Source organism: Panthera leo, chromosome A1 (genome assembly GCF_018350215.1).
Source record: "Panthera leo isolate Ple1 chromosome A1, P.leo_Ple1_pat1.1, whole genome shotgun sequence".
NCBI classification, from domain to species: Eukaryota; Metazoa; Chordata; class Mammalia; order Carnivora; family Felidae; genus Panthera; species Panthera leo.
In genome coordinates this window covers 50575321-50600397 of record NC_056679.1, presented here as the reverse complement: position 1 = coordinate 50600397, position 25077 = coordinate 50575321, and the positions used below count along the sequence as shown (strand labels likewise).

At 40.3% G+C, this 25077-nt stretch overlaps 1 long non-coding RNA gene across 3 annotated transcripts in view; it reads left to right on the top strand.

Moving 5' to 3' along the window:
• Window positions 1-6716, top strand: part of LOC122213853 — a 140989-nt gene extending 134273 nt beyond the window's left edge. For all 3 annotated transcript variants that reach the window (XR_006199660.1, XR_006199664.1, XR_006199655.1), the window contains one exon: window positions 6254-6716. This is a non-coding gene — a long non-coding RNA (uncharacterized LOC122213853). The remainder of the gene's footprint in view (window positions 1-6253) is intronic.
• The last annotated feature ends 18361 nt before the right edge of the window (window positions 6717-25077 follow it).

Below are 25077 nucleotides of genomic sequence, written 5' to 3'. Positions count from 1 at the left end.
CCTTCCCAAACTCACTTAAATCTTCCCCAAAACTTATGACAATGAGAATAAAATATCAACTGCTTATACTGGCTGACAAAACCTACCATAATCTGGGTCAGTTTGTGACTCTTGTCTCATTTATATCACCTTACCTTTCGTTCATTACACTCAGCCATGCTGGCCTGTGTTCTATTCTTTGAATGAATCAGGCTTGTTCTGGCTTCAGAGGTTTTGCACAAACTCTATGCTCTACCTAGAGTGCTTTTCTCTCTGACCTCACACTGTGGTTCCTTCTTAACATTCAGATCTGAGCTTTAGTAGCATCTCCTCAGAAAAGCCTTTCAGGATTTGCATGGTAAAGTGATTATTGTTCACTCTCTCACCTCAGTCTATATCAATTCTTCACATAACGTTTCTTAATACATAATCATTTTTCTTCCACTCTCTGTCAATTTTCTGACTCATTCAAGTATTTGTTTGGTTTCCTAGGCAAAACTCTTGCCCATCTCATTCTAGTTCCTAGAACAATGTTTGGCACGTAGAAACCATCAATAAATATTTGAATGAATTTATAAGTGAATGCAAACCAACATTTTGGTTAGACAAGTGTTGAATGGATAAGCACTAGAATCCTTCAGTTAAGTGGTTAAAAATAAGTTAGCGTTTAGAAGGTAAATTGAAAGTTCAGATGCTGTCAAAGTGCTATGTACTATGTCTAGAAGAAGACTGTAGGCTAATATAAAAGAAGATAAAATACTGGGGTCAAGTTCACTACTCTATGTCTGCATGCCGAGCCATGAAAATACTCTCATGCTCTTTGTAGCTGAGCAGAAAGAGGTTAAAAGAGTGACTGCAGGTTTCATCTGCCTGGGATTTCCACTTCTGGTATGGCTGATAAAATAATTCAGTCCAACTATAACATAGAAGATAGCTATGAAAGGTGGAAAAATAAACTAAAAATATCTGCTTGAAAGCATTAGTGAGTTAACAAGGTGGTAAAGAATTATAGAGCAAAGATATGGATGGAAAAGGAAGTCCAGAAGGGTAAGTCCAGTATTTGGGTCAGTTTTTCCCCAAGGATGTCTTCTAAGAAACACAGCAGCACTTTGACAGCTATGTAGGACCAAGGGGACAGATTGGAACCAAGGTAAGTGTGGACCAGAAGAAGAATTACAGGTAGCAGTTACCTTTCAGGAGGAAGAAGGAAGCAGTTACTGAGGGAGAACATGAGAAATATGTTCCATTTCTTGACTTTGGTAATGGTTATGTAGGTTTTCACTTTGTGATATTTCTTGGGGTGCAGTTTTCTATTAGAGTCTTATATATATATTATGAAAAGTGTTTAAAAGAAGTGATTGCCATAACTTTGGGCCACATACATTCCCTAAATAGTTGGAGATCATTCGGAGGATACCCTTCCCTTTCATGTACTGTAAATTTTTGGTTAAACACTTTGAACCTGCTCATAGGAACTTGGCTTTTACATATAAAATTGAAGTCTGCCTTAGAAAATCAGTAGTGTTTCCATTAAGAGGACAATTTGTGGTGGTATGTAAATATTCTTTATCTGAAGTGTAATAACTTGAGTTTAACCTATATAATGGAGCCAAAATCCATTTGAGGGTATGAACCATGGAAGAAAATACCATTTAAAAAAATGAAGTCAAATGTTCCATAACCTTAGGTGGTGGGGAATGATTTTAAGGAAGCTCCCTCTGCACGCCCCCGGCACAGCTGCACTGCCCATCATGACTGCTGCAGGGGTTGCTCCAGAGGTTAAAGACCTCTGGACTCTGCCCTCAGAGGTGGAACCCGTCGCTTCCTCTTCTGGCTACCTTACCACTCTGCCATCTCTGTTTCTCTGTCTCTGCTTTTCCCTCCTTTCCATTCTCACACTACCTTTATTTACTCTTCTTTTCCTGTGGCTTCTACTCAGTCATGCCTTCTTCTGTGTCACGACTGAGGCTTATCCTCTCTTCCCTGGGTGACCCCTTCAGTTTCTCCTCCTGCCTGCAGTATGTTTTGCAGTCTGAGTCCCCGGAAAGACCTGCTCAGGTCCTGTGCTCACATGCTGGTTCAGAATGGTTGTGTTTGGCTGGCTTCTCCAGCCTCCTACCCAACAGAGGCTGCCAGCTCTCTCCCTCTTGCCTGTTGAGGAAGGCATTTGGGTCAAGGCTCATCTCTGGGCCCCAAGCCCACAATAATTTCTGCTTATGAATGGATATTGTGGCTCTCAGAAAGTATGATGCATTGCCTACGTATGGGGAAAATGTTTGGCAGACTCTCATGTAGAAGGCAGAGAGGGCAGTGTTGTTAAGTGATAGGAAAATTGTAAAAAGGGGCAAAAGAAGCGCAATCTGTGTTTAGACAGGAAATGACCGGACAGAGCATCTGGAGATCAAGAGGTGCCTCAGAAGTCCTAGCTTTCTCAGAAAAAGTCTGTGCAGTTCACTCCAGGGGCTTAAGTGGCTGCAGGGAAATCACTCCCCCTTCTTTGGGAGGGCTCAGAATTTGGGAAAAAAAAGGCTCAGACCTCAGAGTTTTCATTCTAAACAAGTGAGGTCAACACGAACAACTTGCTTTGATGAATACGTTGCGTTTAGCAAATGCAGCAGCTATGCAAAGGGTAGACTACAGAGAAGTTCCCTAATGCACCGGCTGTGCATGTGTCCCTCTTGTGTAATCCAGAGTCACCATTCACAAAGCTACTTTGAGCACTTTGGAACTACCTAAAGTGCTCCTGGTATTTGAATTACATAACTGTCTTTCCACCTTCTGGTGATGGAACCCCTGAAAAAGAATTTAGGGGCTTAGGTGTCTCAGGGCTTTGTGAGGAGAGAGTAATAGCCCCAGTTCAGTATACTAAAAGGAAGTTCTTTTAAGGAAGTTAAAAAAAAAACTACTCTGAACCAAGGAAGAATTTAATGGGCATAAGATTTCAGTTGTGCGAGATGAATATGTTCCAGAGATCTGCTGTGTAGTATACTCTCTACAGTTAACAATGCTGTATGGAAACCAATTTGACAATAAACTTCATATGTTGAAAAAAAAATACAACAAAACTTTTAAAAGTAAAAAAAAAAACAATGCTGTATTGTGCCCTTAAACTTTTGTTTAGAAGGTAAATCTCATGTTAAATGTTTTTACCGTGCACACACACAAAAGAAAACAAAGGGACACAGGCAACTTTTGGAGGTGATGGATAGATCTATTACTTTGATTGTAATGATGATTTCACAGGTATTTGCATATGCCCAAACTCATCAAATTTATACATTAAAAATGTATAGTTTTTGTGTATCAGTTACAGTTCAATAAAGAGTTGAAGAAAATCAGTGGGTCTGCATTCTGCCTTGGGAGCAAAAAGGAAAGTGTTCTGAGAAGGGGATGCTAGGGGAACACAGAACACAAGATCTCCACATTCTTTAAAAGAACTATAGAGTAAGTATGGTAGGGAGCTTCTTGGAAAGGTCTTCAACATCACACACACCCTAATCCCTGGAACCTGGGAATGTGATGAGTTATCACTTCTTTGATTGTGTTATGTTACATGGTGTATCAGTTTGTTGAGACTGCTATAACAAATCACCACAAATTAGATGGCTGAATACAGCAGAAAGTCACAGTTCTGGAATCTAGATTGTTAGAGTTTTGGAGTGGTGGTGGGGGTTCGGAGTTGACGGCCAAGAAAGAATTCTTGAAGACATCTTTGGTGCAAAAAGGTAATTTTATTAAAGCACAGGGACAGGATTCATGGGCAGAAAGAGCTGCACTGGGGTTGTGAAGAGTGACTGGTTATATACTATGGAGCTGCTGGAGGTAAAGTCATGAGGAAGTTTCCTAAAGGGATTTCCATATGCTAAAGAAGACTCACAGATTATTGGAGCTCTAGCTATTGTCAAGCTAAGGTTGTTTTCCCCTCTAGTAAGACATTAACATTAGGAGGGTAGGGAGTTTCTGGATCTATATTTCCTTCTGGTCTTTGTTTCCCACATCACTATGGAGGGGAGGGTGATGTTGGGGGCTATAGGTTTCTAGAGATTAGGCTATTGATAAGATTGCTTTTTTTTCTTGTAATTTACTAACATATGTGTAAACTGATGGAGACTCAAATCTTGTGGTCTTTATCAGTTCAACCATTTGTTTTCTGTCCTTTCCTTTGTTATTGGGCAGCCAGGTGTGCCTGAGGAATATCACATATCCCATGTAGCTGGGCAGGATATGGTAGCTGTGCTTTGCCCTCAGCTTGCCTTATGCTCCCTCATCATAGATGTCTGAATCAAGGTGTGGGCAGGGCCGTGTTCCCTCTGAGACTCTGGGTAGAATCCTTCTTTGTCCCTTCCTGGCTGCTGGTGGTGGAGGGCAATCCTTGGTGTTCTTGGTTTGCAGCTGCCTCAGTCCCATCTCTGCTTCTGTCTTTACATGACATTCTCCCGAAGTGTCTTCACATCCTCTTCTTTCTGTGCCAGTCTGTATGTCTGAATTTTCCCTTTTTATAAGAACATCAGTTATATTGGATTAGGGTATACCCTATCTATTTTTAACTTGATTACCTCTTTAAAGACACTATTTCCAAATTAGGTCACACTATGGCATACTGTGGGATAGGACTTGATTATATCTTTTTTGGGAGGGAAACAACTGAACCCATAACATAAACATAATTGACCTTGGCAAAGAAAGATTAGGTAGGCTTAAATATAATCACATGAACCTTTAAAATTAGAGAACTTTCTTTGATTGGTGGCAAGAAGAAGTCAGATTGGAAGCATGAGTGGGATTTGATGTGCCATTGCTGGCTTGAAGATGGAGAGGGCCATGAATCAAGGAAGGTGGGTTCCTTCTAGAATCTGAGGGTGGACTCTGGTTAGTAGCCAGCAAAGAGAGGGACCTCAGACTGAGAGCTGCAGAGAATGGAGAGTTCTGCTGACAACCAGAATGGTTTTGAAAGTGAGTTCTTCCTGTGAGTGTTCTGGTAAGAGTCAGCTCAGTCAATATCTTGATTTCAGTTCCATGAAAGAGCTAAGCTACAGAACTTCTGACCTACAGAACTGTGAGATAAATGGATGTTATTTTCAGTCACTAAGCTTATGGTAATTTTTATACAATAGTAAAAAAGAAAAAAACCCAGTAAGGTACAGAGTGCTATAAATTCCTCTCTAGGGTTCCTATAAGAGCGTACTAGGATCCAGAACCATTCTTAAATGACATTTAGTTTCCCCTACCTTAAATGACCTGTTGATACAATCAAATTTTGGGGACAGACTACAACTAACAGTGCAAATAGATCGTGGAATCTGCTTGGAGCTAAGGGACAATTCAAGAACTTTCTGTGTTATTAATGGGCACCTGAAACCATGGGTGAGCCCTGCTAAGGGTTGCTTCCTGGAAGTGCCAGAATAAACATTGACAGAGGCTCTCACTGGAAGCAATGGAGACCGTTTTAATTGAAATATTCTGGTCTTTTACATTATTGCTTCTGAAATAGGGGATTGACACAAAATAGGTAAGTATAGCCCAAGACAAGCAGACTGCAGTTCAGAGTAAAATTCAAGAGTCACTAGGGGAGCTCAAGAAGCAACTAGGAATAAGAGAAGAAGCCCTAACATGTGAATGGTGCACACACGATAGGGCTCAGACATAAACATGAAGCTTGGGGGCAAGCAGATCTTTAAGGGTTCACTTGGGACAAAGTGGACAACATCCACAGAGCAGTCAGAGTAAGGGCGGGGCTAAAGCTCCTACAAATGTCATATTAAAGCTAGCTAGGGTTGAGCAAGTAGCGTGGAAATCTTCAATCCTGACTTTTGGGGAGGAGCTTGGACACATGGACTGACCTTATGTGTCTAGAGACCCAGAAATCTTGGATGAAATCTCCTATCAGTGAATTGAACCTGATATTTGTATTCTCCACTTGATCTCAGCCAAAAGGCTGAGAAGCAATTGATATTCATATTCTCAATTTCTTGGGGGATTATTTGGCTTTAGGAAAGGAATACATTCATGCTTATTTCCATTGATCCTTTATCTAATTTCAAAATCACTATCTTCCTTGAATGAAGTATTTTTGTCTTTTACATAAGAAGAAGAACCCAGTGTAACTATTTCAATAGAAAGGGAAGGATATATGCTCTGTTGTGAGATAGAATTTGGCTTTTTATTTATTTTCAGTTAAAAATTATGCACGAGTGACTTAAGCAGGCAACACGATGGGAAGGAAACAGCCTCAATAACTGCTTGGTCTCAGCTTCTGTATTCTTCTCTCCCTCAGGTGGTGTCATTGGTCCCCTCTGAGCAACGAGCCCGGTTCCAGCACCTGAATGTAGCTCTGTGCCACTCCAGCTCAGTGGGCAGGTTCAGGTCTCCAGTCAGCCTGTCCAGCTTCAACCCTTCAAACCTAGTCTGCTTTGTGTTCCTTCTGGGCGTCTTCCCTGGCCAGGCTGCCGTGATCGACTTCTACTCCCCTCCCACTTTACACTTCATGTCCACAGTGATTCAACACTCAGCATAAGTTACCTTGTCTAGATATTTACGGTTTTTAAAAATTATTGTTTTTATTTGGGTATAGTTGACACACAACAGTACCTTAGCTTCAGGTGTACAGCACTAGTGATGTGACAAGTGTCTACATTGTGCTGTGTTCACCACCAGCATAGCTACCCCCTGTTCATTACATCACTGTTACAATATTATTGACTGTATTTATTTTTTAATTTTTTTCATGTTTATTTAGTTTTGAGAGAGAGAGAGAGAGAGAGAGAGAGAGAGAGAGAGAGAGGAGGAAGTGCAGACCGAGAGGGAGACACAGAATCCGAAACAGGCTCCAGGCTCTGAGCTGTCAGCACAGAGCCCTACGCGGGGTTCGAACTCACAGATCACGAGATCATGACCTGAGCCGAAGTCGGCCGCTCAACCGACTGAGCCACCCAGGCACCCCTTATTGACTGTATTTTTTGTGCTTTGCTTTTTATTTATGTATTTTAGATATTTATGCGTTTTGAGTCTAAACTCAATGATATTTTACAGCTATGGGAAGTCTAAGCAAGCATCTATTCTAATCTTCTCTTTTTCAGAATTTGAAAGTGGACTTGAAAAGATTAAGTATTAGGCTAACATCATATCGAGGAAGAGCCAAGATTAGAATTATATGAAATAATTCCTTGTTTTCTGTTATTTTTCTTATACAATGATGCCATAATTACATATATTATATATATGTAATATATGTATATATTACATATTGACTATGAGGCATTTTGACCTCCACATTTACTGATGAATAATGTAAACATACAATATTTTCTTAATGAAACATACAGTATTTTCAGTAATGTAAAATATATTGTCATTTGCTGTAGTCTGGTAATGAGGCATATTAATAAGTTTAGTCAGAAATCTAGATTTTATTGGCATACTTCAAATTTCTGGTGTTCCTTGATTAGAAAGGTTATTTCCTGGTACCACTGTTGAGATAAAAAGGTAACACGGTTGACATGCCTATTTATTTAAAGGAACCTGAGCTACCTGTGCAAGGATCGGATATATTTCTGGTAAGTTATTACTGTCTGTTCTGCATCAAGGAACAGAATTTCAATCAACAGCCCCCTTCTCCCTCTTACCTTTTAAAAATGACTACTATTGTGTGGCAGCTAACTATAGGAAACACATTAAGCACTTGTTCAATATTCTTCGCTGAATTCGGCAACATACATTCAAGTGTTACAGGATTTAGTTGTGCAATTTCTGCTGACTCGTCAGTTGGGTCAGAGAATGAAAGACTGAATAGAAAATTGGAATAAACAGTAACCAAAAAGTAGCAGCTTGGATCAACCCTGGTACCTGATGGGGGATAGAATATGGTTTATCAAGTGTCCTTCAAGGTCCTTGCATGTCTAGTTGTGGAGTTAGCGGTCACAGGCTTGAGGAGCATGAGGGAAACTGTACAGCCATATCAATGATCCAGAAAACTGGTGAGTGGCCATGGGCTGACTACCCCTCCCCCCCCAACAAAACAAGTCAATTGGCAAATTTGGCAGTGAGGCAGGGTACCAGGTTTTTTTTAGTACAATGCTCAGTCTAAACCAATGCTATTTTTTTGAAATGGCTTAATCAGCTATGTCATTTTAAAGTCAATTTATCAATAGAATTAAACACCCTGCAGTAAGCCAAAACAGTTTCCAGGAGGGTGGATGTCCCTTCAGATCTGTGGCCAGTACCCACAGCCAGGATCAGGTCTGTTCCCCAGACCAGCGTATGCAGGCAGCAGCTGTCTTGCTTACTCTTCACCGGGGAGACTGTGGTCAGCTTTTCCCTGGGGTCACACAAGGCTCGGTGTCATGTGCAGCAGCACAATTCTGGGGGAAAGAAAACCCGAAGCACAAACATTTTTGGAAAATTGTCTGTAACCATACATAATAAACCATAAAAAAAACCCCAGGAATTTCTTTCTGGAGGAGGGGGGCACACATTTTTAAGTTTCCATTTTTCTGTTTTTCAGTTTAGTGATTAGGTTGCCATATGAGACATTTCTGTTATAATTTACAAATTTAGGAGAGTTATAAGAGATATAAAATGTCAAGTTATAACTAACCTCTGTTGTTCCGGATAAAAAGAGAAGTGTATGTGGGGTGCCCGGGGGGGCTCAGTTGGTTAAGTCTCCATCTCTCGGTTTCAGCTCAGGTCATGATCTCGTGGTGTCATGGGTCTGCATCTGGCTCTGCGCTGACAGTGTGGAGACTGCTTGGGATTCTCTCTCTCTCCTCTCTCTCTCTCTGCCCCTCCCTTACTCACTTAAAAAAATAATTAAAAAAAAGAAGTGTGTGACTGAACATGGCGCATCTAAAGGAAGGTGTATGTTTGAGCTGTTACTGGGGACCCTTCCAGGTGCCAGTGTTTGCTCTTCTTGGGCAGAAGTGGCTGCCGGGATTTTTTCCTGCATGTAGTTTTGCTACCCGGAAAGCTTCCTCTTCCTTACCACCTTTCCAGTTAGGTGGATGTTCACTTCTGTTCCTTACTGTTGATGTCTTTTCTTCCCCAACTCTGACTGCCCTTACAGTTTCCCACTGCTTGACACTCTGCTTATATTTAATCAATCCCTGTTCATGAGTTTTGCTTCCCAAGTCAAGCTTGTGTCCTTGCAAATTCTCAGAAACTGAAAAATGTCCTTTCAAAAAGGAACCTGCTGTAGGACTAAGATTCTTTGTTAGAGTCATTGGTGGCCCATGGCGTAGGTACGCTGACAAATCATGCACATCTGCCAGGCTCTGCTGGTCTCTATATGGTCAATTGATAACTTGCTTGTGAAAACCCTGGTTGTTTTGCTTTCCAAATGTGACTCATTAATTGAGTTAAAAATTAAAAATCTTTTCCTGTGATCTTAGTTTCTCTTACTTCAAAAAGAAAAAAAAAAAGACAAAGAAGCATAACAAAAATATCCCAACTAAACTTTACTTGAAAGGCTCTGTGGGACAGGTCAAAATATTGTATGATACTAAATAAAATAATTGATAGCAGGTGGCCAGCTAAGTTCTACCAGATGTAATCATGAAGACAAAGAGAACTTTCATGATCAAGGTCAGGGTCTTGAACATACTTTTGATGTGAATGGAAGCTTTGTAAGGGTAAGGAATAAGAATACAACGGAATACTGTTTTGGCAAAAGGACACCGAATCCTGGGAAAACTAAAAAACTATAGTCATTTTTTAATTTGAAAAATGTACCTTATATTCCTCATAACAAATCCTTACTTTATTTCCTACTTTTCACTCACAGATGTAATTAAGGATTTTCATAATTAAAGAGAAGAATTATTTTGTTTACTCCTTATGAGATGATTGATGCCCAGAGTTAAGGTAAAATTATTTGGGGAAGCATAAAATCTGTTCTTTTTTTTTTTTTAAGTTCATTTATTTGTTTTTGAGAGAGACTGAGAGTGAGAGCAGGAGAAGGACAGAGAGAGAGAGGGAGAGCAAGAAGCCTAAGCAGACTCCACGCTCAGTGTGGAGCCCAACGTGGGGCTTGATCCCATGACTGAGGGATTATGACCTGAGCCGATATCCAGAGTCCATCGCTTAAACAACCAAGTCACCCAAGCGTTCCATTTGTTCTTACTTAAAGTAATAACATATGCTGTTTAGATTAGTTATTCCTTAATGTTTCTTTGGAAAAAGTGAATTGCTTTAGTTATAAATCTATTTTAATGCAACATGTGCTTCTTGAAACCATACTAGAGACAATGAGACTAAGGATTAAACTTGATAGATACTTGATTTGCCAAGGTAAATAATCACAGAGTTGGTGAAAATAAAAATATACCTTTGGCAAATGAAACCAATAGTTGTTGACCACCATGTTTTAAAAAAGTCAGATTAGGAACGCCCATTGGACTTTGGTGCTATTTTCTAGTATTTGACAAGAACTTCAGTTTCCCTGTTACTAGTATTTATGTTGTAACTATCCATGAATTTGATATTCTTTTCTTTTTTTTTTTTTTTTTTTTTTTTTTTTTTTATTTATTTTTGGGACAGAGAGAGACAGAGCATGAACAGGGGAGGGGCAGAGAGAGAGGGAGACACAGAATCGGAAACAGGCTCCAGGCTCTGAGCCATCAGCCCAGAGCCTGATGCGGGGCTCGAACTCATGGACCGCGAGATCGTGACCTGGCTGAAGTCGGACGCTTAACCGACTACGCCACCCAGGCGCCCCGATATTCTTTTCTTTTTACTTTTGATATTGTTGTGGGGAAAAGTCAAAAGGTAAAGTGCCTGTACTCTTTTTCCTACTGAAGATAGTGCCCTATTTCTGCCTTTCAATTTATTGCCACGCTTCTTCAAAGATTAATATGCTAGACCATCTATGTGTTGCTTTCTGACTCCTTGAAATCTTATAATAATGAATAAGTAGCAAACATCCATGTAGAGCTTGTGTCAGGCAGTGGCTTCAGCACTTGAAACATGTTAACTCATGATCATGTCTTCATGATCTTCATGCCAACTCTCCAAAGTAGGCGCTATCATTATCCCCATTTTATAAATGTGGACGCAGAGGCAAGAATAAATAATCTGCCCAAGGTCACAGAGTTTCAGCTAGAGTGCAAACCTAGGCAGTCCCATTCCAAAGTTAACTGGGTGCCTCCCACTCAAGGTTTGCTTGATCTTTTAGTTACCATATCTAATGATTTTTTTTCAGTTCTTTTGTTGTTTAGCATCTTGTTATTACTTGACACTGTTGCTCCTTCCTTGGCTTCTGTGACCAAGGAGTCTTCTGGTTCTTCTACCTGTCTGCTTCATTTTGGGGGAATTTTATTACACTGTTTACATTTTTTGTGCTTATTTTCATGCATTTACCAAGGTGCTGTCTCCATTCATCTTATTTATTTTCTCTCTCTACTATCATTCCTTTAAAAATCTCTTAATCTGTCATTGCTTCAACGATTCTCATGTATCTATCACCATCCCCAATCCGCACCTGAATTACTTGCTACATAGATCTCTCTTCTGAAATGTTTCATAGATACCTTAAAGATGGTCCTTAGATACCTTAAACAGGTCCTCAAGTTTATTATCTCCTCTATCCCCTTACCTCCCAGATCTGCCCCTCACTGTGTCTGCATCTTTATTCACTTAATGCTACCACTTTCCTTCTGTCTATCTGGACTGGGCACCATTGGAGTTATCTTCAAAAGCTCTCTTTGGCTTCCTTCTCAGACATAGTTTGTCATAAGGAATTCTAGACAGAACAGTTTGAGGAAAAGATAGAGACATGAAAGTTCTTAGCAGTTTAGGGGAATGGTGAATAGCCTTGAGGATCAAAGGAAGGAAGGGTGAAGCAAGGAGAGAAGAGATTATCTAAAGTTGATTGAACACAGTTCATTGACCTTGGAACAAAAGTGTTTTGTGAGGCCAAAATGTGTTATTGACCACTGACTCCTCACCAATGGGTTTCTTTTCTTCACGTATCCCAGCCTTGGTGAAGATATTGAAGTGAGAACCGATTTTTATTTCTGCAGCTCAGGGACTTTGTCATTACTAGTGCTTCCAGAGATGAAAAGACTCTCAGAGATGAACTAACACCAATCAAAACACCATCAGCCAGCCATGGGGACTGGCAGTAGAAATTAAACCTGGGAGAGGGGAGCATTCCTTTCCAGTGCTTATGGCCCTTATTTGGGACACTATCCCAAGCACAAAGCTGCTGGGGAAGATAATCAAGACATCAAAGTAACTTGTGAGCCTGGAGACAGCGTGAGGATAAAAAGTAGCTTGGAAGCAGAGGGTGGTCTCTCCTCATCCCTGCAACCTGAGAGCTGATAAATTACAAGCTTCCACAGCAGGAAGTGACAACATCTGTCTCTCCTACACCATGTTAGGCACACACAGCAAAGGTCACTTCTGCAAATTCTATTCCATATCCTCATTCTGGCCATCTCCTTTCAAGCAAACATTCTTGGGTAGGTTAATACCACTGGTAAGCTAGAGGAAAGGAGAACATTCCTTATGATACGGGAAGCATTTTCACTCCTTTTATTCTCTGATCAAGTCTGTCCTCAATTTGGAGAGGGGTGGGATTTAGACAAATAACTGAAGTTTTAGCATGTGAGAATAGGCAGGTATTTAATCTTGAACAGAGAATCTGTAATCCTCAATTAGGGCAGCGACTTGGCCTTGGGATGGGGGCTTCTAACTGATGTCAGACCTAACAAGACAGTCTGGGAGACAGCTCCAAGTATCTGAGGAGTTGAAGGAGAGGAGAGAACCTCAGATGAAAGGTACTTGCTTACTACTTTCATGAGATCCTACTAAGACACTTTTAACTACTACGGCAGATTGGGGAGTTTCTTGGGGTGTCCTAATCTGAAATATTTTGTTTTTATGTCAACAAAGTCAGACTAAGAAAACGTGTTCTCTCAAAATGCTCAATAACCTCTCAGTTCCTTTGCACTTGTTTGAGGAAGCTGGCTTGTTTGCAAATTGAACAAGTCTCCCCACCCCCTTCCTCCACCCCAGCCAAACATATATAAAACATAGAGCATCATAGTTGGGCCACCTCTGAGTAGTTTTTGCTCCCCTTGAGGCTCCAAGGTTGAACAGATCATACCTCTGTGATGGGAAATATTTTGATCTCTTATGTCATTTTGCTTTATTTTTTCTTTGTTTTGGTTTCCTCACTATGGTTACTTTACACTTAGTCTGTTTTATAAATTAAGAATTGGCAATTTGTCAGTGAAAAGAAACCATAAACTGCTAAAGAAAGTGGCGGGGTGGGGGGGAGGAAATAGACTTGGTAAAACATAGAAATCTGAACATATGGTGACCATATTTCTTGCATGAAAAATCTGGTCTGACCAGTATGTGTCTATCTGGGGACAATAAGATGACACGTACAATACAAGGAGTTTTCCTGACCACTTGGCTTGCATGATTTCTAGTCTCACATAGGCCTTAGAATACGGAATAGACTTAGGTACCTCCCACTGCCTGCTGCAGAGGGCACAAATGGATCCTTGGTGAGGATGGAAATCCTCCATTCCTGCTAGGGGATGCTGCTAGAGAGAGCATTTCCCCATTCCTGTGAGAGCTGCAGTGAGCTTTGACTAGCAAACTCTCCCAACAAAGTTGAGATATTTGATGACTGGGTTTTCTAGTGTAAAAATTTCAGGCAAGCACGTATAAATCTACCAAGAGCTCAAAACTGCATATCCTAATAACCTTACTATGCATGAAAAAGTTGATTAAAATCAGGTTTGATTTTTACTGTATCATTGTGTTCTTCCTATTTCAAAGTGATTCACACAGAGCTATATACTTAAAAAGAGATGTGTGTTTTTCTAGAGGTAGATTTCCTCTTAACTACAAGTTCTCAGAAACTTTTATAGCTTTTATACATCTGTGCACATTTTTTTGTGTTCTAGTGGTTAGAAACATTTTTTGTGACAATAAAAAATATTTCCATAAAGAATAGTCCTGAAGAAGTGTTCTTCATCTATTTTAATATGCTTGATAACTTCAACTTTTATTCTGTCCCTACTGAATAAGACTGGAGGGATAATGAATGATTAAAGATTGTGTTTTAGGGGTGCCTGGGTGGCTCAGTCGGTTAAGCGTCTGGCTCTTGACTTCAGCTCGGGTCATGATCTCACAGTCATGAGATCGAGCTCCGTGTTGGGCTCCATGGTAAATGTAGAGCCTGCTTGGAACTCTCTCCTTCTCTCCCTCTGCCCCTGTACCCCTGCTCTCTCTCTCTCTCTCAAAATAAATAAGTAAATAAGCATTAAAAAAAGGTTGTGTTTTAGATTACATATATTGTATATGTAATGTTATATACTATATATTTATAAAAAATCTAAACATATAGAATCTTATATATAATCTAAAATGCAATCTAAAAACAATATATGCTTATATTTTTACTCTTTTTCTTTGAAGTCTTTACAAGTTGCAAAAACATAGAATACTATGGGGAGGGGAAGCTTAGGTTTTGTGAATATGAAGAAAAACATTTCTTGAAATGTCTTCCTTTAAAACTGTTATCATACCCGGGGGAATATTTTGGCTTTGATTTCTTAATAGGTCTGGAAGTCATTTTAGAAGTGCCAGCTTCCTCCATTCTTTTTCTTGATTTTATACCCTCCTCCACAGTTATAACACTGATGAAAATTAAAAGATAACATTAGTCTATGGGGAGGAAAAAGGCCTCTCCCACGTTTTGATCCTTGACTTTCATTCGTAATCCTCCTCAGTAGGGGAGCTAACATCCTATTTCTGCCAGCTGAGCTGAGATGGCAAAGAGGAACATTAGTAATAAGACTTAGAAGTTGTCCCAAGCTAAAGCCGGAAACTATAAAGGACATGCTGGTCTCCAGGGTGAGGAATTCATTTTAGTTTTAATTCAAGCCAACCCCCCGAGAACTATCATAGATTGGGAGCAAAAGATTCAAACCCCACCCCACAAGATGTTCCTCAGCTGTCCCTGTTTTTAGCTAAGAAATTTCACATGCTCCTTGTCCCTCCACCCCCTGCCCATGTTCCCAAACTCCTGCATCACAGAAATTTTTGCAGAGCTTTGGGCTTCCAATGTCAAATACAATCACAGCTGCACTTACTGCCAGAAAGTAAAAGTTGTAGTGTTCCTGCTCCATCTATAACCAAAGAGATGGATATAGGAGCCCTGTTTTGTTAAGTATCAATGTCTTGCCTTGTCTCAAAAAACGCTCCCCTTCTCTTTTTACTACACTTTAACAGCTGTGCTCAAAGGTAAGCTATTGTCCCTTCTTTATAAAGAGATTTCAAAATGCCTTACCTATAGGTCAGCACATATTGTACTCTCTTCAGACATTGTCCATCAAAGTATTAGGACACAAGAATCCTTTGGTCTTATTGCTATTTTCCACCCTTGTGTTGTACGCTCAGAAATTTCCTAATATCAAAATGGGCCTTCTCATTGCTTCCGAGGGTGGACTTCAACATACCAAGGATGTTGAGAATCTTGGCTGAGATGGTTAAGTTTCTGTGTCAACTTAACCAGGCTCAGGGATGCCCAGATAGGTGGCAAGACATTATTTCTAGATGTGTCTGTGAGGGTGTTTCTGTAATAGATTAGCGTTTGTGTTGGTGGACTGAGTGAAGAAGATAAGATAGCCCTTGGCTATGGGGGTGGGCCCCATCTATTGAGTGCCTGAGTAGAACAAAAAGGCAGACAGGAAGGATAGATTTTCTCTCTGCTTAGGCTGGGATATCATCTTCTCCTGTTCTCAGACATTGATGCTCCGGGTTCTTGGGCCTTTGGATTTGGACTGAGAATTTACACCATTGGCTCCCTAGGTTCTGAGGCCTTCAGGTTTGCGCTGGCTGTCCTGGACCTCCAGCTTGAAGATGACAGATCATGGGACTTCTCAGCCTCCATAATCATATGAGCCAATCCCTTATAATACTTATATATACTTATGTATAATACATATATATGCCCTCTTGGTTCTGCCCGGGAGAACCCTAACTAATACACTGGCTAAATGTCACAAAGTTCAAACCAGTCATGTGACCAAAGAGCTGAAAGAGCCTTTTGGGGACAGTTATTAGAAGGCTCTGGAGACAGGCTGTTGGAGCATGGATCTTGGCTTTGCCACTCACATTACCTGTATATCTTGGGGAAGTTACTTAACATTGATTTGCTTCAAATTTCTCGGCTGTAAACTGGGATTATGAATAGTATATACCTTAAAGATTATTGTGAGACTCTAAGGTCTTCAGAATAGTCTTTGTCATATGTTAGCCATTATTTAAAAGTTTCCTGTCTTTCCACTTACTGTCATTTCTCCTTCTCCCTTTCTCTTTTTTGACCACATGTTCTGGGTCTTCATACTCTTAACAGTGCAGGCCCATATATGCATGATGACAATACCCTATACTCTGGACCTACTCCTCCTCTTCCCCACAAATGAAAGCCTTGTCAAGTGGGTCCTCCATTTAGGACATAATGAAATAATTCGTCCTAAGATGTTAATCACTGAAAATATCTATGTGTGTTCCTGCTTCCTTGCTTTTGCATTTTAACAGGTCACAAGGTCCTGATTCAAAGGCATTAATTCCTAAAGAATAGACTTCAAGATGGGGTATATTTCCACTGGAGGTTAGTGCTAGAGTGTTTCTGATATCCTTTAAGTTATACATATAGTCAACTATAGCTGTTTAAAGTTCTAGTAATTATCTTCCTTACCCATTTAAGACTTGTCATCACCATCATCATCATCATCATCATCATCATAGTTGTCATTGTCATCATTTGAATGAGAACTGTCACTTGAGCACTTTCCTTGGTATTTTCCAAGATTATCTGAATCCTAAAATTCTCTGTGAGGAAGGTATTACTATAGCCTTTTTACATATAAGAGAATCAACTCTCAGAGAAATTAAGTGACTTGCCCAAAGGCACACAAGGGGTAAGTATTTGAGATTTGAGCCCAGATTGTGCTCCAGGTCTGTCTGGCTCTGAAGGTCGTGCCGTGATTACAGTAGAAATAGAATGGACAGCTGCCTGGTTCGTGTCACTCCTCCTCTTGTGGACAGCCACGGGACAGCAGGCTTGTGTCTGCCTCTACAACAGTGCCTTGTTCATATGGTCCCACTACACGTTTGTGGGAAGAATAAGAGGATGTGTGAATGCGTAACCTCAAAAGTCTGTACCTTCCTCAAGGAATGAGATGTAACCAATGACTCTGTTAGCTGTTGTCATCTAATGGCCTTAGAAAGATCAGGGAAGTGAACTGCTTCATCCACTCTTCACAGACCATCTTGCAACCTTGGTAAATCAGAACTTCTGGGTATCTGAATCACATTTATTTGTGCCTTATGCAAACAGACCTGTCTACACTTGCAAGCAATATCTGACAATTATGTAATTAATTTGATCATTGAGAAGAGTTGTTCCTAGACCTTTATTAGGACTTAAATGATTTCAGTAGGACAGTACCCTTGTCCAAATTAACTGATCCCTACCAAATCTTCAACTGTCTTTGTGCTTTACCTGCCCAACCAGAGATGGTGTAGCCTATTGGTTTCAGTTTTACTGTATTCTGAGTACAGTCCTACTAGCATCAATTTCAGCATGGTGGGTGGAAACACATCTCTCATTGCACAGTAAGGTTATTGCAAGTTGCCTGGCAAAATCCCATAACGCTTGCTGTGCTGAAAATGGGTCTCGGGGTGTCCTATATTTTACTGCCTATGAATCAGTTACTGAACAATAACAAAAATAATAATAACCAAAAGCAGAGATCTGGCCGTCACTACAAATTCCTGCTCCAAAGATCAGCTTTCCATTTTTAACCAAAGGAGTGGTACATATCTAAGAGATTTTCTTTGATGTCTTGGACTTTCTGTTTTCAAAAGAACTCAAAAACATTACATAATATCAATCATGTTCAAATACAGTACATAGCTGAGACATTCTAAAGGAGAGTGCTGCTGTGTCTCTCTTGAGTGATTTCTAACTTTAAAACAAGAAAAATATAACCATGGACCAAAACTTGAGGGCAAAGATTGACTATTTCATACCATGGCATAATTTTTTTAAAAAGCTCAAATAAAACATGTATTTGGGATTGAAATAAGTTGTAAAAGTGAAACAGTAAGCTAATTCTAAAAGTCTATTTAGAATTGAAAAATAGTTTTGTCGCTCTGAATTAAAATTGCACAAGAAGCAACTGATAATGTGTGCAATTGCTTGGAGACACATGGAAAAATCCAATCAAATTAAAAAAAAAACATTAATTACATTGCTAAGAATTTCTATGGTATTTTGTTTGTTAGGTTTGTTTTCTTTCAGGGACTTTGTTGTTTTCCCCATGAAATGGTTCTACAGCTTTTTTAGTAACTAAGCCTGGTGCATTCATATAGCAGATTAAAATTGCTCCAAAAAAGAGGCAATTAAAGTCAAATAGGTCTACAGCCAGCCAGTAAAGGTGGGCATCTGAAAACTGTATTTTCTTTTGCTGAGCAACTGGGAGAAAAAAAAATTGCCATAACTTATTTTTTACTCCAAATAGTAAAAAAAAAAAAAAAAAAAAAAAAAAAGCTTACTTTACTAGTCTCTGCTTTGTGTACTGTTGATTGTGCTGATACATGAATTACTTTCCATATATTGATTTTCTGTTGAAATTAGAATGTGCAAGATCCTCTAAAATGGATGGGCAGGGTCTTAACGTCTATAAAGTGGTGTTCTGGTACTGATTCAGAGAACCTCCTTTTTCAAGCTGCGTGTGCCTCGTGGAAGGAAGGGAGTTCACCCTGCAGACTGGGTGTGCTTCATGCCCGAGGATTTTATGAGCACCCTAGACAGCAACTCTGGTAACCTGGGCATTCCTGAGGGGAGAAACACTGCACAGGGACTCTGCACCTGTCACCAAGATGACTGCTCAGGCCATCTAGATGCTGAGTCTGGTCCATTTATAATCCAACATACCCCCCAAGGTCAGCAGAATGCCACAAAGGGACGTGATGTTCATCAGCAAAATAAAACCTAGGACCTCTTGGGTCAAGCCCTGGAGGAGAATCTCCAAAGGGGAGTGGTCAGCATCCAGTGCTCTAATTTTTCTCTGTTTTCTTAGAGTCTTCCCACTTGAATTCCTATACCATTATGGATACACACTCAATCCCTTAAAAGGTCTTCAATTTTCTCCTAGAACAGCAGAGATGGACTAGAGCTTTCAAAGTGGACATTTTAAAGTACTATAGGTAAGCAAAGGCATAAAATACAGAAGTTATAGGCAGAAAATTACAGCCAGTATATACAATATTATAGCTGTAGCTATAGCTAACCTGACCATTGCTCCTAAAAGAACATCTCAGCCAGATTCCTCATGTCCCAGCTTCCCAATTACATTTCACTTCTGTTTCCAGAAAATGCCTTTCTTCACTTGGTCCCTTTGCAACAGGGCCAAGAAAGGGTGTTTTAACTCTGATCCTCTCCTGAGGCCTTCTACTTCTTTTTGGTTTTTAATCTGAGGGACAAGCCATTGTTTGGGAAAATGCCAGAACAGGATGCATTTTCAGGTGAAAATTGGCTCTATGTATAGGAAATGGCTTGGCCTCTAAAGCCACAAATATAGAATTTCCTTAAACTGGCATCATAGCCATATGTATCAATTAGGTTGCTTTTGGTCACAAGTCACAGAAACTTAACTGGCTTAAATTGTTGAGGAACTATATACGGTCACTTAACAGAAGCAGGGCTGGCATCAGGGTAGGTTGATCCAGCGGCATAGAGTGCAATAAAGGATCCAGATTTTTTTCATTTTGTCTGCTGTTTCCAGTAGAGGCTTCAGGCTAAAGCTGGATCTCTGACAATCCTCAATCCTGAAGCTATCTGCTTTCTCAACAATTGTGGCAGAAGAGAGAGAAAACATTTCTACCGGTGACTCTCTCTCTCTGGAAAGTTTCCCCTGATATCTCTGTGACCTGATCTGAGTCACACGCCTCTTCCTGAACTGATGGCTGTTTCCTGGGAAATGCCATGAGCTGTTGGCTTTGGAGGGCTTCTTGATGCTCGCATGGGTGAAGACATTTCTGTTGTTGGTAGAGTCTGCTTAGTGCTCACCCTGGAGCAGGGTCAAGCCTCTAAACTCTGCTGATGATGTGCAGTGAGGAATGGTAGAGTGCACACAGGGCAGTCCATTAAATGTGTATCTGTTCACAAAAGTTAATTATCGGTTAGGGGCGCCCGGGTGGCTCAGTCGGTTGAGCATCCGACTTCAGCTCAGGTCATGATCTCACGGTCTGGTCCGTGAGTTCGAGCTCCACGTCAGGCTCTGTGCTGACAGCTCAGAGCCTGAAGCCTGCTTCGGATTCTGTGTCTCCCTCTCTCTCTGCCCCTCCCCTGCTCATGCTCTGCCTCTCTCTGTCTCAAAAATAAATAAAAACATGAAAAAGAATTAATTATTGACAAATGCTGATTGAAAGTCTACTTTATTTGCTCTACTTTTCCCAAATAAAACTTGACTTCTTTATCAAGGGGCTCGGTAAGGATCAGAAATGACTAGGACAGTGTGGTAATCTCTTTGGTCTAACAACTGTCTTGGAAGTTTGGGATCCTCAAGGATATTTGGAGGAGGATGGGAATTCTGTTTTTTTATCTCATTAATTCGACATACATTTTTACCTGGAGAGGGGCATCTTGGATTGGGTTTGCTCAGTTGCAGCTAATGTGGGGTTTCTCTTGCACCCTGACCACTTCACCAGATGTCATGCTTCACATCCCCATACAGACCTGGAGTTTGTGAATTTCTCGGGACAAGGGGACTTTACACAAAAGTCAGGTTGATAGAGACCAAGCAGAGCCTTGGGAGCTCTCATGGGTGTCACTTCTACTGGTTGGTCAATGGCCATTGGTCAATGCTGGCTGCTGTCAAAGGATAGTCCTTGCTGAACTCCAATGGGGAGGATAGCTGGTGTAGCTCTGTGGTGTAGGCAGCAGGAGACTGGCTGGTGTACGGGCTTTGACTCTGCACCCGTGGTGCTTCTGGACGTTAGCAATGGCCTGGACTGCTGGTGGAGGCTGGGCCATCGCTGCGTCCTGACTTGGCTTCAATATGCACAGTGTCTTCATGGTGGGACCTCTTGTCCTGAGCTCCACCAGTCTCCATGTGTTCTATTTCTGCCTCTTCCAGACAACCCAATGAATTTCATTCAGAGCCTTGCTCATCACGTGTTCTTTCAAGTCTATCGTTTATTCACTAAGTTGTTTCTTTTCTTCCTTAAGGTTTTGCACCTAAAGAGCCAGGCAGAGACTCCTACTTCCAATTCTCTGTTTATACATGCATATGGATTGAACTACCTATTTAACCCGCTTTCACAGAACATAGCCATTTTCTGTGCCTTTAATTTCAAGTTAGTCTCACTATTTATTCATCTTTGAAAATTATATGCCCTCAGAGCCCCGAGGACTGGAATATTTTTTACAAGATGAAATAATAAATCAATATGATACTGTGGGTCATTTATTTTACATTAATGGCTTTGAGCCAGTTAGATAGGAGATAATATGACTCTCAGAGAATCTTTTTAACTTTTCTGAGGTAAACATCTTATATAAACTGGCTTTGAATTTCAGAGAATTTTTTAGAAATCAAAAAAATTCTGTGCCTAATTTAAAGGGATACCCTGATATGATCAATTTATTTTTTTACCTCATTATCCCTATTTTGAAGAAATCAGTGATGTGTTTAAAATCAATAGCACTGTATTTTATATATGTGGTAACAACGTGACCAGTATTTAGAATGCTTTTGGATATTACAGAGTGTTTTATTTTCTATCTCAATTATCTTTAACCTGTGATGCAAGGTATAGTTGTTATGTCCGTTTTACAGAAAGTTTAAGTGACAAGCTCACAGTCACACATGCCATGTGGTCCAGCCACTGCTTTGGACAAAAATAATCTAACTCCAAAACCCACACTCTTTCCTTTATACTTGCCACTGGGAAATCCCTTCTACTGAAATCCAAATATTTCCTTAGCCTCTGTGACCTCTTTCCTTTTTTTCCTTGGAAAGACTCAGTGGACACTAAGAAAACATTTAGATGCATTTTGATAACGCGAGAAATGATTTTGTAATCTGTGTGCCAAAGAAGAATGCTAAAAGGGGTCTTGTTATTTTTGAAAGGGCACCCACTGCTACGTAATATATAGCTTGTTGATTCAGAGAGTGATCTATCACATTTTTGTTAAAAGACAACACTATTCCCTTACAATTACATGCTAATTAGTTTCTTAGACACTCCATCTGAAAGGCAACTCGATGCCAATTACCTAATTGATATATTGCAAACTTCATTTTCCTAGGGCCATATTTTATGAGAACGAAAGGAAAGGTTGAGAAAGAGAAAAGCAGCCCCAGCCAACTGGGAGTGGGCCTGGCCCTGTCAGCGGGGCATCGGTGTCTCTAGGAGCTGGTCTGAGTCTCACAGCAAGGACTTAGTGCTGTCCTCTGGAACAAGAACCTTCCAGAGCACCATCGGACAAGGTCATTTTGTGACCATGAAGAAGTGAGACATAAAACAAAACCACTCTGTAATTTTGTCTACAAAACAAGGTCACTGGGCAAAACCCCAAATCCCGAATATTTCCCTATCCTGCCTGCTTTGAGTGACTGCTGCTTCTTTATCACTCCCAGCTCCAGCCTGACTTTGTACTTCTCGCCTTCTACCTAAAATATGATTCTAGAATTGTAGAATTACTCCTGCTTCCTGAAAGGATCCAATCCAGAGCAAAACTTTACCTCCTGAAATTTCTGCAAAGTCACCTAATGCAATCCCGATATCTGTTATAAGTTCTTTTTGACATCCTCTTACTGAGATGTCCATGGTTCCTCAGGGTGTGTGGTCTCCTTTATTGCATTGGGCAAGAGTCTAAGGTGTTTAAATATAGATGTGTTCCTCATTGATTTTGCCTGGAGGGCACTGACAAACTTCAGTTATTCAACCAGAGGAAAGATTTAAGTACACCGTATTCCATCATTAACCTCTTTTAGTTATATACTTTATTATCTGGGAGAAATCTTCTGGGAATCATAGAACATTATTTGTGGCTTCCACTGATAGGAATAGTTTATGGATTAACTATAATGATCTCCACAGAGACCACTCGCACCCAGTTATTGGCACTTACTTAGAACTTGCACCTTAATGCAGGGTCAATAGTAAAGATTTTAGATGGTTCTTATGTCAGTTTGCATTGGACAAGTGTAGCACTTTCAGGGTCTAGCCTACCCCCCACACCTGCCATTACTAGATGGGTGACTTTGGAAAGATATTCCACCATTTGTGAAATGGGGATGATGATAGTACTTAATTTATAAGGATGTTGTGATGATTGGGTGAAATGATATGTTGTGTCTTAAGCACTCAGTATATTTTAGCAATTATAATGATTTTTACTCTTGTCATGACCTAGGAGTGGTATGTTACTCAGCTCAGTTTCCACAACAAAATACCACAGACTGAGTGGTATAAACAGATTTATGTCTCTCAGTTTTGGAGATTGGAAGTCTGAGATCAAGGTGTCGACACGGTCGGCTTCTGGTGAGAGCCCACTTCCTGGCTTCCTTCTAACTGTGTCCTCAAATCACACACACACACACACACACACACACACACACACACACAGAAAGAGAGAGAGAGAATGCAGGAGTGGGGAGAGTGAGAGGGAGAGCAAGAGAGCAAGAGACAGGAAGCTTTGGTGTCTTCTCTTGTAAGGGCACTAATTCCGTCATGGAGGTCCTATCCTCATAACCACATCTAAACCTAATTACCTCCCAGAGGCCCATTTCCAAATACCATCACCCTGGGGGTTAGGGCTTCAACATATGACTTTTTTTTGGTTGGAGGGTGCACAAAATCCAGTTCATCAAGTGGCCTTACCTTTCACAAATTAAAAATTAACTGTTTTAAAATCCCAAACCCAAATAATAATTTTTGGTGGTCAGTTCCCAATACTGAGCTGGTATATGGTTCAACATTTGATACGGTAAATTCTGTGGGATATATCTAAAATTTATATCATTCAAAGTTATAGTCTCTGAGTCCCTTATAAAGATTTTTCCTGACCTTTCCCATTTCTGCTTCCCCCAGCAGATTGTCTTTCTCGAAGGGCTGGAGCACTTATCAGATTTTTCAGCTTTGTAAGTGGTTCCACCCCAGCTGGGCTGATTGCCCCCAGCAAGTGGCTCTGGATTTAACTGAAATGATAGAGTAATGCACTCCAGGTACTTAGCAGGGATATTATCTCAAACTCTCTGCCACTTACTGTTTATTAAAAGCTCGGTCTAGAGAACTAATACTTACATATTGCAACCCATTTATTCCTCTCCATCTTCTAAAATCCATCCTAAATGTAAGTCAGAGCAAAGAATAGCGGAGTACCCAGATTGTATTAGTTCAGCTTATGCAGGACTGCTTTTATAATTTGTGTTTTGTCGTTGTGCCCTTAGCCCACACTGGAAGATGTTTCAAACTGAAGTCTTATAATACATGTTGCTAAATCCTGTGACTGGTAGTGTCTTGAAAAATAGTGAGCGCTCAGTAAGAATTTGTTGAGTAAATGAGTAAATGAATGAATAAACTAATGAATAAATAACTTTATAGGTTCACCCTTAGGATATTTGGTATTCATTACTGTTCGTTACACTCCAGTTATTATGAGAGAAATTATATTATATGAGAGAAATTTTACATAGGACTCAGTACTAAGATTAGAGGCATTTTACCAGTATTTTTTTTACATTTTATTTTAAAAATTAACACAAAGTAAAATTTACCTCTTGGGGAGGTGTACAGTCAGTAGAATGTACGGTCAGTAGGGGTACAGTAAAATTTTAACCTATGTCTATTTTCAGGTAAGCATCACCATAAGAGGATACAGAACAGTTCCATCACCCTCCCAAACTCCCTTGTGCTTTAATTTTGTAGTTATACCTCCCCACCAGCTTCCTAATCCCCAACCGCCGATCTGTTCTCAGTCGCTACAGCTTTGTCTTTTTGACGATGTCACGTAAATAAAATCAGACAATATGTACCCTTTTGAGACTGGCTTCTTCCATTCGGCAC